The following is a 17,552-nucleotide window of genomic DNA, read 5'->3' on the forward strand; positions in this document are numbered from 1 at the left end:
TTCCACACTTAGTACTATTATTATTTTGAGCAAACAATAGTTTTATATGCAGTGATTTCTATACTGGTAGAAAAGGGTATATGAGGAAATTTAGCACCTATGTTTTCACATCCAAGAAATCAGTTTTCTTGTTAATATGTTAACAGCAACTGTCACTGGGAATGCATGCTTTGTGCAAGAGTTGATTGCAAGGGACTTCAACTAACAAACCTTTGTTATTCAATAGGCTGCAGTCTTTAGGGAGGAAATGTGTTTTAGTGCTGATCTGCTCCATGCTTAAACAATTTAGAGCTACTACTTGTCATCAGCAGAGATTTCAACTGTATCACAGCAGTGGGAGCTATTCAATACCCCTATCAGCAATGACACATTCTACATTTTTTTAAACAAAAGCTTCATACAAAAATCAAATATTCCTGTGTGCCACTTCCTCCCTGCTGTATTTACCCCGTGGAAGTAGTGTCTGCACTTTAATTGTCAGGTCTTCACTGCAGTTTTAATTTGAATGACTGCAACTGTGGCCATTTCTATATGCTTCTCAGGTCTTACCAGCTGACACAATCTTAAGTTAGCTTAAACTACAATGAACTGTAGGATGTATTTCTCTGCCTTTTGGGCATGTATAGAGGTGACTTTGGGAAGGCAGTGAAGAATAAGCAGTTGAGTAATTCAGGTGCACTCTCCTGGTAAAATCAGTGGGGTGCTGGCCAGAGGATTAGTAGCTAGGGCCCCTTGTTGTATCATATTGTCCAAATTAGGCCAGTGGGATAGACTGTGAGAATCCCATACCTGGGCAAAGAAATCTGATTTGTAATAAACGATCTAAGTCACAGGCAAAATCCAAGTAAGAAATTGAATTAACTATGGTAAAGAAAATCTCTGTGAGTCTGAGTGTTGAAAGAATTCAAATGGTGGTTCCAATGAGTGAGGAATACTGGACTGACTAGTTATAGCAGAGACTTGGACACTCAACTCGACTCCAGAAGCTTCACTCAAGCTTTTCATATGGCTATGAGCCAGAAAGCACAAACCCAGCCCTGTGCCCTACCTTTCCACCTTTATGCCCAAACTAGGAACTCCAGACTGTATCCTTTCACTAAGCTGATGTGTTTTCCACATTCCCAGACCAGCTGCCCAAGTCCTTGTGTCCCACGTGCTTCTGTTGCTTCCACCCAGCTCTCCCAGCCTCAGCTCTATTACTCCTTTTCCTCAGTTTCAGCAGAGACACAGGGACGTTACTTCTTGCACACAGTACTGCTAGGCATGCAGCAGAGTGCAAACCTATAGGAACAGCATACAGTATAGCACCTGCAGTAACTTCCCTTGTATAGAAACATAAAGGATCTGTGTTTGAACTATTCGCTCTGCATAGTTCATGGAGTCACATTCTGGTCTTGTGTGCAAATTCTGTCTCAGTGGTGAATTCCCCTAAAAAATGTGCACTATGCAGTAGTTCTGCACCAATGCTGCAAACTAGGGGCTGTATTTTGACTTTGAGAGCAGGAGTCTAATTTCTTGTTCCTCTTCTCTCACAGGAATGAAGCTTGTTCTAGCTCTCTGTCTTGGAAAATTGCTTGCCATTGCATACCGCGTGTTCTGGAGAGACCATTCCCATATGTATTTCCCTCTACAGTGGCCCCAAGGGAAATTGTTCTCCTCAATACATTCCTAGTCACAGTGTGAGAAGTTAGTACAAGTCAACACCTCATTATGCAAGCAAAGCTATCAGTAAATTGAGTCCTTGAGAATTACTTTAAACAAAAATCAGGAAGCTTTTTGTATTCTGTGTTTGTGAAATGTCAGTCAGACCACCAACACAGTATGTGAACAAAAGTGTCTGCTTTGCAGTGTAGAAATGAAAGTATCGTTGATTCCTGTCTTCCTCTTCAGGGGTACCCTGAGGAAACTGAGGAAATATTCCACTCCTGTAGGGAACTTCTTATATACTGTGCTCTTCCCCATCCCCTCTTCTCCACGCATGAGAAGAGAAACTGTGGTGTACCATTAGCATAGCTCCATAATGGACAACCTAGATTTTTCATCAGTTGCTGCTCAGTAAGCTGGATGTTATCTGTTGTGTTGCGGCAGGTATCCAAATCTGGCAGAAGAGGTGGCTGAGTATCTGGAGCTGTTTTGCTTTGAGAAATTGAACACTGAACAGCGCAGGGCAAATATTGGGCAACTGGATCAGCCTCCCATGAGCAACATTTACAATTCCTTTTGGAGATGACTGTAGAAATTTGCTAGAATAAATTCCTCTGTGCTCTAGCTTTCATTCTTATTGAAACCCTAGAGGAGCAGTCTGATACAATCAATTGGAGCAAAACCAGGCCCTCCTACATCCAAAAGACTACAGCAAAGAAATACGTTGACCTGTGCTTTAGCACCTGTCTTGCTAGCATTTTATTTAACTAATTAAGGAAAGAGGTCAGGCAGCCAGTAACTGGCTCTTGCCTAGACAGGAAATTCCCTTGGACAGTGAATTCAGCTGTGCTTCTCCATCAAAATTTGTGTTGATTATACATGTACTGATTGAAATTTGGTCAGCTGAAGGTCATCAGCATTCAGTTTCTCAAATAAGTGCCACAGCAGCTTTGGTGAAAACATTTGTATTAATAACTTCTGTGTAGCAAAACCTGCCTGACTGGTTTTTTTTTTTCCTTATGGAAAGGAGCAGTACAAAAGACAAAGATCTGTGGTTTTTCTCAGTCTCTTCTAGAAAAATATAGTAGTTGTAGAGGCTAACCATTCTCGCATTTTCTTCTGAAACTGTTACAGGTACATGATTTCTTATGTTAACTTTTGCCCATTCCAGCCTATACATATTCATAGTGGGAATGTTTCATTTTCTTCTAGGTAAGACTGTACTCAATTTTAGAGTGCCTGCTTTCTGGTCATCTGCTATTTGCTGTTGTCTTTCGCCCTTCCACTGATAGCTACTTCGTGCTCATCATAGAATAGTTTGGGTTGGAAGGGACCTCTAAAGGTCATCTAGTCCAACCCCCCTGCTGTGGGCAGGGACATCTTCAACTAGATCAGGTTGCTCAGAGCCCCGTCCAACCTGACCTGGAATGTTTCCAGGGATGGGGCATCCACCACCTCTCTGGGCAACCTGTGCCAGTGTTTCACCACCCTCAGCGTAAAAAATTTCTTCCTTAGATCTAGTCTACATCTACCCCCTTTTAGTTTAAAGCCATTCCCCCTTGTCCTGTCACAACAGGTCCTGCTAAAAAGTTTGCTGCCATCTTTTTTATAAGCCCCCTTTAAGTACTAATAGGCTGCAATAAGGTCTCCCCGAAGCCTCCTCTTCTCTAGGCTGAACAACCCCAACTCTCTCAGCCTTTCTTCATAGGAGAGGTGTTCCATCCCCCTGATCATTTTTGTGGCCCTCCTCCGGACCCGCTCCAACAGGTCCGTGTCTTTCCTGTGCTGGGGGCTCCAGAGCTGGACGCGGTACTCCAGGTGGGGTCTCAGCAGAGCAGAGTAGAGGGGCAGAATCACCTCCCTCGACCTGCTGGCCACGCTGCTTTTGATGCAGCCCAGGATACGATTGGCCTTTTGGGCTGCGAGCGCACATTGCTGGCTCATGTCCAGCTTTTCATCCACCAGCACCCCCAAGTCCTTCTCAGCAGGGCTGCTCTCAATCCCTTCATCCCCCAGCCTGTATTGATACTGGGGTTGCCCTTACCCAGGTGCAGGACCCCTGCACTTGGCCTTGTTAAACCTCATGAGGTTCACACAGGCCCACTTCTTGAGCTTGCCCAGGTCCCTCTGGATGGCATCCCGTCCCTCTGGCGTGTCGACCGCACCACTCAGCTTGGTGTCATCTGCAAACTTGCTGAGGGTGCACTCGATCCCACTGTCCATGTCATTGATGAAGATATTAAACAGTACCAGTCCCAATACAGACCCCTGCGGGATGCCACTCGTCACCAATCTCCATCTGGACATTGAGCCGTTGACCACTACCCTCTGGGTGCGACCATCTAAACAATTCCTCCCTTGTACAGTCAGCTGTGGTTAAACTTGTGGCTATTAGCAGTTCCCCATTCCCAGCTTCACAGAAATACTTAGAAATGTGAAAGAAATATCCGAAGCGTGATCAGGAAAGTAGCTGTAATTGTAGTTCTTCCTTTGTGTTATATAGCTTGAAGCTATTTTTTCACATTTCCATCAAAATGTTTCCTACTGAGCCCATTGCAGAAGATAAGATCTTGACTTAGCACCTTGACTACAAGGTAGATTTAGAAATTATTCTATTCTTTGCTGTTTATGAGACTATGATTTAATCTTCTACAGGTCTTCTGGTGTACTTGAAGTTTTCATCTGAAGGCACTCTTCCACTAAATTCATCTGTGTACTCTACAATACATCTATTTAGCATGAGTGCTAACTGCGTCATTGTTAATCACAGCAGTTCTGTTTCACAAGATCTGTCTTCTATGGTTCCTTTCTTTTGTATATAGCACTGAGGGCATTGCTACGTTTGCTTTTGTTTTTGGATTTGCTTGCTTGATTAGGTTTAGCCTGATGACCTCATTCCCTGCCTCCTTCCTCCAGGCCCCAGCTGGAAGAGATGATCCTTCAGCAGCAGCTTTGGTGGTCCAAATCTTTTCTTCAGCTTAGATATCTCCCGTTCATCAGTCAGTCGTGCAAAGCTTTAGCTATGGCAGGAGAATTTTTGCAATTTAAGGGTGCTCAACGCTGTCCTATTTATTATAGCTGCTTGTTAGCATTGTGCTGCTGTCATGACAATGTCAGCCTACCTGGATTTTGAAAAGGTTGCTTTTATTTGTGTAGCTTAAAACACAGCTGGAAAACTCAGTTTGAACTTGGTTTCTGGTTATTGCTTATGAATGCAGAAGTCTTCTTCCTGGCACCAACTCAAAATGACTCAGTAGGACATCAGGCAACTTCACAAGCATGTGAGTAAGGATGTTGCGGCAAAGGGGTAGGCCAAAACCAGAAGTACTGTATGTGGCTCTTCATCATAGCTAGAGGGGGCCAGAAGGGTGGGGACAGTCAGAGCCAAAGAACTGATTAGAGACAAGTTTTCTTCTGGAATATGATGCTGAGGTACAACTTCACTGAAACTATTTTTAGAATAAAGTAAATCTCAGCAGGTCTAGGGATGAGTTATGGGAAATTAACTAACACTAAATAGAAATGAAGACTATTCTGAATTATAGATAATATTCACAAATTATTTCATATGAGAAAAATTTTGATGATGAAAGAACCAGGAGGATTTCTTCAGCCATTGAGAGTTTGATCTTCTGATCCTCCTGGAAGGCTAAATACGCTTGGTTTCCATTGTCACCAGCATAGCTTAGCTTTCTGATTTTTTGGCTGCTGCACATAGGACATGACTGAAGGGGCTGAATAGCTGGTACAGTGAGGTGCCTGTGTCAAAACGTAATTTGTAGGGCACAGTTGTTCTGTGAAAAATAATTCTTATTCATTTGCTTTCCTGGTCAGCTAGGGCTTTGAGAGGAAAGTGCATTATACAAAGTGCGATACTAGCAATTTTTTGGAAAAAATTAAATGGATTGATTCAAGTGGTTCTTCTACCTGCCAGCAGTATATCTGGAGAGGAGGGAAAGGCGGAGTGAAATGGTATGTGATATAATAAACATTTTCTTGGGCTATCGTGGTTAGTCTTCTTTCCTGCTATTATTCTTTTCCTCTTTACACTCTTTGTTGCAGTCCCTGACACAAATTAGTGTGAAATTTTCACTGAATTAAAATGTTTTTCTTCTAACCGCTGTACATTCTTTATTTTCTCCAGTGGGAGATAAATTATTTGCAATTGTAATTCCAGGCACCTCTGCCTTTTCATCTTTCTCCAGCTGCTCAAGTGCCTGTTTAATGTCATAGGTGAGATGAACTAGAAACTTACAAATATGTGTGCACTCATATGTGTTTCCCCATATTCTTTCTTTTAAATTGCTTTAATAATTCTTTTTTTAAAAAAGTTACATTTAACAACAGAAATAAGGTCACACAAGTCAGAGATGAAAACAGTGTGTTTTATTAGATCTTGCAGGTTCTGAACCTACAGTCTTGAAACTAATGGGTAGCTGCTGTTGCCACCTGAAATTCCAGTGGGCCCGTTTGTAAGTCCACTAAAGTCAGTAGAAAAGACACCTACTGGCAACACAATTTCCTCTGTCTCCCACAGGCCTCTTTCCAGTGGTTTGTTTCCTTCCAAACATCCAAATTAAGGGGAATTTTATTGGTGACTTTTCTCTCTCCTGGAGTTACTGAATATATGTTATATATAATAAAATGTACATACATACATAATAGAATGCATATTTTAAGGCCTTGAGCAAGATGAGGAGGCGTGAATGGAATCATAGTAACTCAGTGCTGAATGAAATCAGGAAATGAGATTTTCAGGTAGCTTTATCCATGTTATTCATAGAGCATCAGTGATGCATCTGTGTTTCACTGTTACCTGAAAAGTAAAACAAGGATGCTTCTTGACTTTGCCCTTCAATAACAGGAGATGCTCCCAAGCTGTTATCGTAGGTCCATAGAGGTATTCACACCAACAGAAAAATCTACAAATTCACTATGGCATCAGAAAGTGTAAGGATCACTTCTATATGTAAAGAATGAAATCACATGAATCTGCTAATCATAGAGTATTTGGCATCGTGTTATTTTTATTTTAATTGTCTAGCTGTGGCGCTCTGAGTACACTTGTAACAGGCATGTATGTATATAGGTGTCTCTAAAGTTGCCTTTTATTCTTGAATTTTGGTAAAGCGTAAATCAACTACAATATGAAATAATATTTTGAAAAAAACAAGCGATAAATAGAAATTTCATAAGACTTAGATACAGCTACTTAGTTATATAATGCTGATATTAGAATGTCCTCTGACTGAATCAATTTGCCTTTAACAGATATTACTGATGTTCATTTTAAAGAATGAATGAAAATTTCAGACTTGATCTGATAAGCAGTTTCCCTATTATCTTACTATCACTGTCATATCAAGAGAATATTCAATGACGTTACTTGCTTCCTTCATTAAAAAAAAAAAATTATGGATTGTTCTTCATAAAGCATTGCAGGCAATTCACAGATTTAGAATACTATCTACAGAGTATTTCTGAAAAAAAGTATAATTTCATCCATTTTAGAAGACTGTCTAATTGGAATGCTTATATGAGACCATATTCTGGCAGCATAGAAATAGTTTGTTACTCTTGTCTTTGTTGTACAAGGAAAAAAGTAAAAAAAAAAAAAAAAAAGAAAAAGTTATATATTACTGTGTTCTTATGACTTTAGTCCAAAAATATTTTAAATTCTAAGTGCTAGAGCAGCATCAGAGTCAAGTCAATTTTGTAATTGCTTATGTGGGAAGCATATAATAACTTAGTAGAAAAGATGTATCTGCAAATTGTGTAGCAAATACAGGAGGAAGCGTTTTGGCAACATAACAAATTTTGTGTCTTGAAATGTGTCTTTTTGTTTTCTTTTTATCCTTTACTTCCAATGCATTCACAGCTACTCTCTCAAATGTAGGAAAACATTTGCTTTCTCCTGTTCAGCATTTTGGAATCTAAGATTCGTGCCCTGCCTGCTTCAGAATCCCGTTTCTCATCTGAGATGCTTCAGGTGCAGGTGGAGAGGGGATCTCAACTTGGCTTTTCTGCATCCTAAACCACTGTCGTGGCCTCCATGCTGACAATGTCTTGTCATGTTTTGTTCATTTGCTTATGTGTCTGTCAGTGGAAAAGAAACAACCGTCAAAACTGATGCATACAGATCATTGTATTCTTACAACATTTTATCACAAACATTCTATTTCTAAACTATAAAGTTTCTTAAGCCAAAAGGTCTGGTAGTTAGTTGGTTTTCAGCAGAAATAATAATTTAATTTCTTTTCCCAAAATTCTAAAATATGATCTGCCTATGTAGAGTTTTATGGAACCCGTTATTGAAATAATCATGTCTTAAGAACTATTATTTTTCAATGAAAGTTATTCACTGTTGCCAAAAGTAATCTTTTTTCTTTTCCTGTCTCTTCTCTCTAATGCTTAGTTTGTGTTTCTTTGCTGTGTGATCTTTCTCCTTCCTTTGGAATCGGAATGGAAGGAAAAACAGCTATGACCATATCAGTGAAATTAAATTTGTGACTTCAAGAAGTCAGTCAATCTCTTGCTCCTTTTCTGCAACTGTTGGACGATCTTATTTCTGCTGTGATATATATTTACAAAAAAATTCTTATTCATTTGATTTCCTGTATTCATGTTGAAAGAAGATTATTTATGTAAGAGCAAGAGTACTTGGCATTTGCCTTTCATCATTCAGAATCAGAATTTTTCAGCGTGGCAGGACTCATTCCTGCAGCCAGCCCAAGGAATGACACTCTGAAGTTGACTGGCCAATTGTGTATTGACTGCTGAAGATCACATACTTGGTTGATGTTCAGCAAGCTGCATTACAGTCCAAAAAATGTGAGAAAATATGACTGATGACAAACTGACTTGAAGATTTTTAGGTCATTATGACCCCCAAAAAGCTGTGATAGTAAAAGCAAAAAAAGAGAATGAGCGATGAAGGGGGTAATTTTGTTAGTTTTTCTAATGGAAGGTTTTCTAGAAATATGTTAACTGTAATTTCCCTCCTCCAAGCCTTCCAGACAACAAATATTTTTTCCCACAAATTTGCTGCAAATGGTTCTGTAAATTGCTACTCTGTTTCTGCCTGCTCAGTAAACTGTTTTTTTAAAACATGGCCAAAGAAGCTTCCTACTACACTCATTTTTCTATATTGCTTAGAGTTTAAGGAAAAGCAGAATAATTGCATTTTGAGGCTTTTAGAAAAAGTAAATCATCACATTTAATATCCATAACCTCTGTGAAACAAACAGATTATCCAGAGCAGATTAAGGAATTGGGAAGAATTGAACATTACAAGTAATAATAATAATAATAAAACTAAGAAGTATTATAGCACAGTGGATTACTACAGTAAATATATTTACTTAAAAAAGGGGTAGGGTCTAAACTCTTCACAGAAGTCACTGTAAGGAAGAATGACAGGACATGCTGATGCTAGGTTAGGTATTCATGACAGTTTCCGATCTCACTTACACTGATGTTGATCCAGAATTACTCTGATTTCTGGGGAGTTGTTCTAAATTTCTGCCTTTCTAACTAAAGAGCAAAGTCAGCTTTTAACCGCATCCAAAAGTAAGGGTGTAGTTTCTCTTTTTATCTTAGCCATCATTTAAAATACTTAAAAGTTCCCCACCAAAAAAAGAGATATAGTGGAGATAATCCAGGAAGAGCAGGTATAATTTAGACACGAATCAGGCCAGGATTTTTGTGTTCATCATAATTCTAGGAATAATTTGTAGTGCTGAATATATTTTCCTTGCTTTGATCATCTTATGTAAGAGGATGCGCTAGCTCACTTATGGGGGTCTGATCCATAAACTCTTATTCTCAATGATTTCTCTTCCTATATGCTAGAGAAAAGTATTTTCTGGGCTACGTTATTCTCTCATTTATGAAGTATTACTAGAGAGTTAGAAGAGTTGAAGAAAGTGTTTTCTTACTAGGTTCTGTGCTTCTAACACAGCAACTAATGAGTAGAAGATTGACTAAAAGTAACTTCTAATTAGAAATTATTTTCAAAACTATTTCCTGAGTTTTTTGTTTTGGGCTTTTGGTGAAAATATTTAATTTTTCAGCTTTATATAAGCCTTAGTTGTGTTGTGGAGAGGAAGAAAGTAAAGGGTAAGGGTATTTCTCACTTTTTGCTTCTTTTAGCACACAATATTTTAAGTATGCTGGTACTGCTTAGTCTGTGGCTGATCTGCACTGCCACAGATTCTTCAGGTGATATATTCTGTAAATTGTCGAAAAGACAGCCAAGTTGTACTAGCTTTGTTTTAGCATGGGATAGTGTTCCTATTGCCTTTTCTTTTAATTGAGCTGACCTATTAAATCACCTGGCTGCTACACGTTTTTGTGCTACATCGGCCCTCTTCAGTATTCTTGACACTGCTTAAAATCAGCAGTTTTTGGTTTTGAACATGTGGAATGAGCTATATTTACTTGAAAAAATAAGTAAGGAAAAGAATATTCTTAGTTAATCTTATGCTTTTTCCTAGAGCAGTGGCAGGCAAAAGACGATCGGTTGCTGAGTGTTGAGAGCATTGAACTGGGTTTGTGGAGACCTGCATTCTAGTTTGGCTGTGGCACAACCCAGCTTGGAGGAATCAGTTCCTCTCTCAACTTCAGAATTCCCATCCTCCTAATCTGTTTTGTAAAGTGCTCTGAGATTAGCAGTTACATCAACAAAGTGTTGCTGTTAAGGTTGGAAACCAAATGTCAGTAATTTTGTCCCAAGCTTTTCTGTATGTGCCACTCCTTGCAAAAAATCGGATTGCTTTTTTTTGCACTAAATCACAAAACATTTCTCTTATTTCTGGTGTCATGCAGGCTTATTTGGCAGAAAAATAATCTTGTTGCAAATGAGCTGACCTTTCTCGGTAATTCAGCATGTTCCAGAGGCATTGTGAAGACAACAGAGAGGAAGGCAATTAATTTTCTGAGGTGAAATGATTTAGACTAATTTATTTTTTGTGAATACAACATATATCACCAGATGAGTTTTGAACAAGCAGTAGCAAAGAGGGAGGAAGAGGCACAAAAGCAAAAAGTAGTAAATAAATATAATTTGTAAAGAATGCATCTTATTTATTTAGACAAGCTTCAAACATTAGCATTCACATTTGCTGACTAATTATTTTGGAACTTTGTGGAAGGTACTTAGATTTTTATTGCTGAGCGTGACATCACATGGTGTGGAATATCCCTTTGGGATATTGGGATTGGGGTCAGCTGTCAGCTGTCCCAGCCGTGTCCCCTCCCAACTTCTTGTGCACCAGCCTACTCACTGGCAGGGCAGTCTGAGAAGCAGAAAAGGCCTTGACTCTGTGTAAGCACTGCTCAGCAATAACTAAAACATCCCTGTGTTATCAAGACTCTTTTCATCACTAACCCAAAACATAGCCCCATACAAGCTACTATCAAGAAATTTAACTCTATCCCAGGCAAAACCAGTACAGACCTCTATCCACAGGATCCTAAAATTATATTTTTTTAATATCCTCCCATGTGAGTTTTTGTTTGCATACATTTTCCAAGATAGGACTTACACTCACAGACACACCCTTTCACAGTCCTTTTGGAAGTCTCTTAACTCAATCGCAGATGAGGAATTTTTTCACTGAGATGTTCCATCTCCATGTGCTTAGACAAAGAAAGGACACACAGGTCTTCAAGAGATAAACAATTCTTATAACAGAAAGCAGGAGTTTCAAAATACAGACTGTGGGAGTCAGGCGATCAAAACCCAATGGGAGTAATTCTCTTGGGTAGGTTTGGAAATATCTCCATAATATCTTCCATTTTTCAAGATGAAAATAAAATTTTGGTGATGATACCATCCATTTAATGCTATGTTATAAAGGTGCAAGCTTCTCTAAAGTGTTCACTTTATTTCTCTTATTTCCTTTCAAGATGGCTTAGAAACAGCTGGGTAGCAAGTGATCTGGGCAACTGGGTAGAATTTGAATACCAAGATAGGTGGTCAAGACCCTGAAAATTTTCATTGTTGCATTTCTATGTGTTCCCAAAATATTTTCCCAAAATGTAACTCAATTATTGATTATTGGTTTTGTCACTGATTCCTTAAACTAAACAAGCAGGAGATTAGGCAAGCTCTAGACAGCCATTGAAGTGGGAAATCCAAATTTGGAGAATTTCCTCATTACACTTTATGATATGAGGCTTTTCTTTCTTGCTGCTTTGACAAACCCCTCATTCCTGCTTATCTGGAAAAAATTACAAATAGTTCAGCAGCGATCTGAGTTTTATGCACTTTGAATGTATTTAGTCAGAGAAATTTAATTTTCAATGAAGAGATCTAGTTTTCAGTAAGGGTGTTCAGGCTTCAGTAAAAGCATCTTGGGACACCCAAGGATATTACTTTTACTGCTTTCTGTGAACTGTTCCCTTTAATCTCTGGTATTGTAGTATGAGTAGGCACGTTGGTAGCTATATCAAGAAGATATTCTAACCACTGGCAGTAGCCATCTGTGTTAAAAAGACTAGAAAATTAGATGATACGTTTCAAGAAAGATGGGAAGGGGATTGTCTTTCCTTTAAAATAAAATATGTGAAGATAAAATTATAAGTCCTTTCATTCTCTGATGATGATTGGGGTAGCAATCGTAAAAAGCTTGTTCTTGGCAAAAAAAGAAGCCTGCTGCTACTTTCTTGACCACAAGAAATTGTGAGTTGCAAAAAAGTAGAGTATCTGTCAATCCCTGCCTTCCAACACATACCTGTGCATGTACCTGGCTTCTTGTGTCTTGCTAGCACCAGTGATGCCACTCCCCCAGAAAACAGGTTGTGAAAAGTAATGTCACCATCTTTTTTTTTTTAATGTTTCAAATATTGCTATGAAAGGGGTGCTTTTTTGCTTTATAAAGAACAAGTATATGTCATTTGTCTTTTGAAAAGAAACTCTTATCCAGCAAGTAGGTTTTCAAATAAATGTTTAAAATATTCCCATTCTGTACAGTACAAATAAGTAGTAAAGAAAGGCTGTATTTTTGGAAAACTGAAAAAAAACACAAACCCCATATTTTAATATGGCTTAATATTTTATTGCCAAGAAAAGGAGATTTCAGAGAAGAGATTTTTTTCATATGAGGGCTACCTCTGCTCCGAGACTGATGTTGAGAACAGAGATGTGTCCTAAAATCGCAGTCATCTTTAGGAATTTACAGTTAATTGGAAGTTTAACAAGTTTAGTAATCAGTAAATTGATGCAAGATCATTTTTTTTCCCTGCCACAGGCTTAGAGATGTTTTTCCTCCAATTGCAGATTGCAATAATTTAAGTTCCCTTAACTAATCGACTTCAACTTTTGTAGACCTAAGTTGGCCTTATGACCAATCTATTTGTCAGATAGCTTGTTTTTCCTAGGAGAGAGGGTAGTCAGAAGCAAAACTGACACTGTGGCAAGTTTAATGATGAAGGGGCTATGACAGCTCCATAATTTCCAGGCAATAAACCACTTCTGATCCTTGTTGCTGTTTTTGGAACAAGAAAACAACTTCTATGTGGAAATGATAAAGAAGTTAGTAGATAGCACTGCTGCTCCTTTCCTGATCACAGAGTCAAGGCAGGTGGATGGACACTGTATCTACATCTATAATGTGTTACTGCATCCACAATGATGGTAGTTGATCATCCGGCAATTTCTCTAACCATATTAATCTGTCAACAACATTGTTCTCTTTAAAGGATACCATTCTTTTAGGGTTGGCACCAGGCAGTGATCTCATGCTAAAAATGCCTTCTAACTTTACTGGATTTTGTTTAAATAAAGGTGAAAACCCTCTCCTGTCTATGTAAACAACAAAGGAAATGGCTCACAGCCTGAATTTTCACACACACACACACACACGGTTCAAAGACATGAACAGACACAAACATGGATGTCCTAAAGTCAATTTTTGTACCTTGTAGTTGAATCATTACTCCAACAAGTGACAAATGCAAATGAGTTCTACGGTATTACGAACTTACAAACTAAGTCTTACTATTAAAAAACCAGAGGCAACTACCCTTCCCCAATGCAATGGGTTTTATAAGAGAGTAGCTACAAAAAGGACTATAAAAAGAGTTCAGAGATCTGGGATTTTTAAAATTAAAATGTGAGTCTTCCTTAGCTTTCCTGAGGCAGGCAGGAAAAAAAAAATCTTTTGATTAAATCTCCCATATTCCCTTCAGGCTATTGTCTGAAAATAATTTGTTCTCATACATGTAGTAAGCACTTGGGATTGAGGCTGTTTTATAAATCTTTTGCTCTTTTAAAACCAATACAGATGGTGGGTGTTGATAAAATGTTTGTTGTCTCACTAAATTGTTCAGATAATTTAATTTTGTCAAGTAGGATTTGTAGTGGTAGGAATCTGTGTAGAGGTAGCATTTGTAGGCTGAAGAAACTAATTTCTTGTGCCTGACTTAATGTGTTCAGAGCGTTATCTAATGGATTTATTTCCAGATTAATCTGGCAGAGAAAGGGCCCTTCGGCACACGTTTTCTTTTATGGATGATAGAGATAGAGAAATCCTGGACTGGCATATGTACTTCAGGTGAATTCTAGCATTGCCCTAATGAAACATCATTTTATCCCAGAAAGAGGAACTAGTGTTCCCTGCTGCTGAGCAGTGTTTTTGCCCCATGTTCTTGTTTCTTATTGAGGTAGTGTGTGGGATGCCCAAGAAGGCAAAGCAAAGGGTAATTGGAGTCTGGAGCTGGGGCAGTGGACAACAACAACCATTAAAACCAACTTCCATTCAGAATAAAAATATAGAAAACCGAAGAGAAGAAACCCAAAGGAAGGACAAAAGGGAAAAAGATGAATCAATAGGTAGCAGGGAAACAGGAGATTGGAAGGAGAGCCCTGAAGATAATTGGAAGTTGAACTGAGTTCTTTGGGGGGCAGATAAGGAAGGACTGAAAAACACAGTTTGTGTCTGTGGTTATATTAATACTTGTATAATGATACACTTTGTCAGGTGTCCATTGTCAGACCTAAAAATATTGCAGTTTTATCTGTCAACACAGAGCAGCTTTGTTTAGACCCCTGTCTTTCATTGGCAGGATTTTATCCAGCCTCCATTACCATAGAATCTAGATGCTACTCTTGTCTCCAAACCTCAAATGAATGTGTTTGACTTGCGGACTGCTGAAATGACTTCTGTTGTGAAATATGGCAAAGTATTTTGTTTGTTTGGTTGTTGTTGTTTTTTTTTTAAATCTAAACTTTTGATAATTTTCACTTGGGAAAAAATTAATCTCAAGCTTTATGTTGATTTTTTTGTCTTGATTCAGGACCAAAATACATATTGAAATTTCTCATGGCTGTACACTGGAGGCTGTCTTTTTTGCATACTGTCCAGCTCCTGCCATCTCTTTACAGGCAGCCCAAAGCCTTAAGGTCAGAAAATAGCAGTTTGATACTGTGGACAGAAAATAGTATGTTTCACTTAAAGATTTTCTTTATCCAGTTGCATCTCCCTTACCCCAACTGCCATCCATCTGCAGCAATCAACTGTGTTTTTTACTGCTGTCACTTCTTATCTGAGAAGAGCAAACTGTTCTTTTTTAAAGTGAAGAGCAACCTGGCATTCCAGGTTTATATGACTGACAAATTCATATTGATATGCTAATCGATGCATGTTGTCACCTTTGTGCAGAGCTCTTTCCTGTCAGAATGTTCTGCGTCCCACAGGCTTTGTTTTTTGCAAGACTCTGCTAATGCAATTAATCAGCTAACCAGGAATCATCTCCCATCACAGACAACTGAAATAATCTTTTCTGCTATATGTACTCTGCATCTTTTGTCTGTGGTGGAATCATATACTCTTAGATAGATCTAGAATGTATTTTAGCATTATAAATCATTACCAGCGCTAGCTCCAAATCCCACAGAAAGGTGCCACTATATACATAGATTTTTTAAAGCTTGTCTATCTTTACCATTGACTTCACTGAGCAATCGGTCCAGTGGAAATCCCTCCTTCAATCCTACGATGTTGTCTTGAAAAGCACACAGATCCAAAAGCTCTAACTCTAAGGTCTATACAGAGTATTTCCTGGTTAGCACAGAATCTGTGAAACTAGATTTAGAGGTAAAAATCTTCAACTTTTAGGGAAAAGGAAACTCAGTGAAGTAAATTACTCTCCTGAATTCCCACTGCAATGAAAATGTTTTTCAACAGCCACTGAGAGTTTCACATAAAGAGTGATGCTCCTGCTATTTTTTTCATCCAATAAAAGAGGCCCCAGTAGTTACAGGTAAGAACAGAATGACTCTGTGATGACTCTGTAAGGATGAGCTTCTGGGTGAAGACCTGGGCACGAGGTCTTTTCCCATACAAAGATGAATAAAGCTGAACCCTCTATGTGACTATGATCAGCTGCAGCTTTCTATGACAGAAACATAAAGAACCGGAGAAGTATAATACAGTCTTTCCCCTGGTGTGCCATCCAACTTTATTTTATGTGGTGTCCCGGGAACTCACTGAGGAGATCAGATTTAGGGTATCATGCTTAATAGCCTCGCTGAGACCTAGCAAAAGTGATTTTATTTATACTTTTGGTATATACATCATCTGGCTGTGAGACCCACAAGTAAATAATATTCTGTGCCAAAAAGTATTTTGTCTTGTCTCTTAAATTTGTGGCCTGATAATTTCTTTGGACTTTCTCTGATATCTTTATTTCTAGAACTCAAGAAATAGCCATTCTCTATTCATTTTCTCCAAATCAGTTATGATGTATTTGATGTGTTTCTTTTGCAAGCAGAGGATTTTTAAACCGTCTCGTGTAAACTACACGTCTCATTTCTGTTAAATATTGTTGCCTTTCTCTGAAAATCTTCTAGTTATCTGTGTCTTTTTTTCTGAATGGTTGTAGATGCGTTATAGATTCATACTGTGGTGCAATTGTGTTTTGTTCTTTATACCCTTTCTATCAGTTCATAACATCCTATTTGAACTTTGGCTGCTACTGAGCCAATGCTTTCTGAGAATATCTGCATTGATTCTGCCATATCTTCTCCGAGTGAAGACAGCCAGTTAAAGTCTAACGTGGTGGGCCCATAGCCACAGGGGTATGTAGTAAAAGCTCTTCATTCCATGAGAGTCAATACTGACTCATTTGGTAGTAAAAGATCTTTATATACATGCAGTGTTATTATTACAGGATTTTAAGTTTCTTTAATTAAAAAAATCTCTAACCCTTAGTTGTAGAAAAGAATTTGAAAAATTACATACCATAAGAAACCAGAAGGCAAATGAGAAGGCTCTGAAGACTTTTAGCCTTCCTCCCCCAAGCTGAGGATTTTCAGTGGACTGCTTTGCCTTTTAAGATCAGAATCCTAATTTTTGGATCCTTGAGATGATTATTCTTGTGTTAGAGAATTGGAAGGGATGGGTGGCCAGAGAGAGAGGATAGGACAGGCTGGCTGTAGAAATCTTCAGAACAGCCATCCCTTGGGGGAAGGCATAGATTAGAATAAATGAGACACAGGAATTGCTCTGGTGGAAGAAAGCTGGGGCTTCTGTCAATGAATTTCTTTTAGAGTTATCTTTCTGTCAGCTAATGAGATGTGAAGGGGTAGGTTTTTGTTGTACAAGGAGTTGATCGTTTATATCTGAGGGAGCAATATGACTTCACCTGTTTATATTTTCCTGGAGTATTAAGAGAAAATATAAGCATTCTTATAGGGCTTTTTAAAAAATACAAATTGGAACAGCAATAGATTGTCAAAACCTGTAGAAAAATACTATTCCCTATTACATGCTACCTGGTTTTTACATCATATAAAAATGAGTTGATTTCTTCTAAATCCTGTATGATTTTTCTGGTTGGGATGGTATTTTGAATTTTTTAATGAAATTCTTTGTAGGCTTTAGCTAGAGTTTTTTGCAGTGCCT

Source organism: Aptenodytes patagonicus, chromosome 4 (genome assembly GCF_965638725.1).
Source record: "Aptenodytes patagonicus chromosome 4, bAptPat1.pri.cur, whole genome shotgun sequence".
NCBI lineage: Eukaryota > Metazoa > Chordata > Aves > Sphenisciformes > Spheniscidae > Aptenodytes > Aptenodytes patagonicus.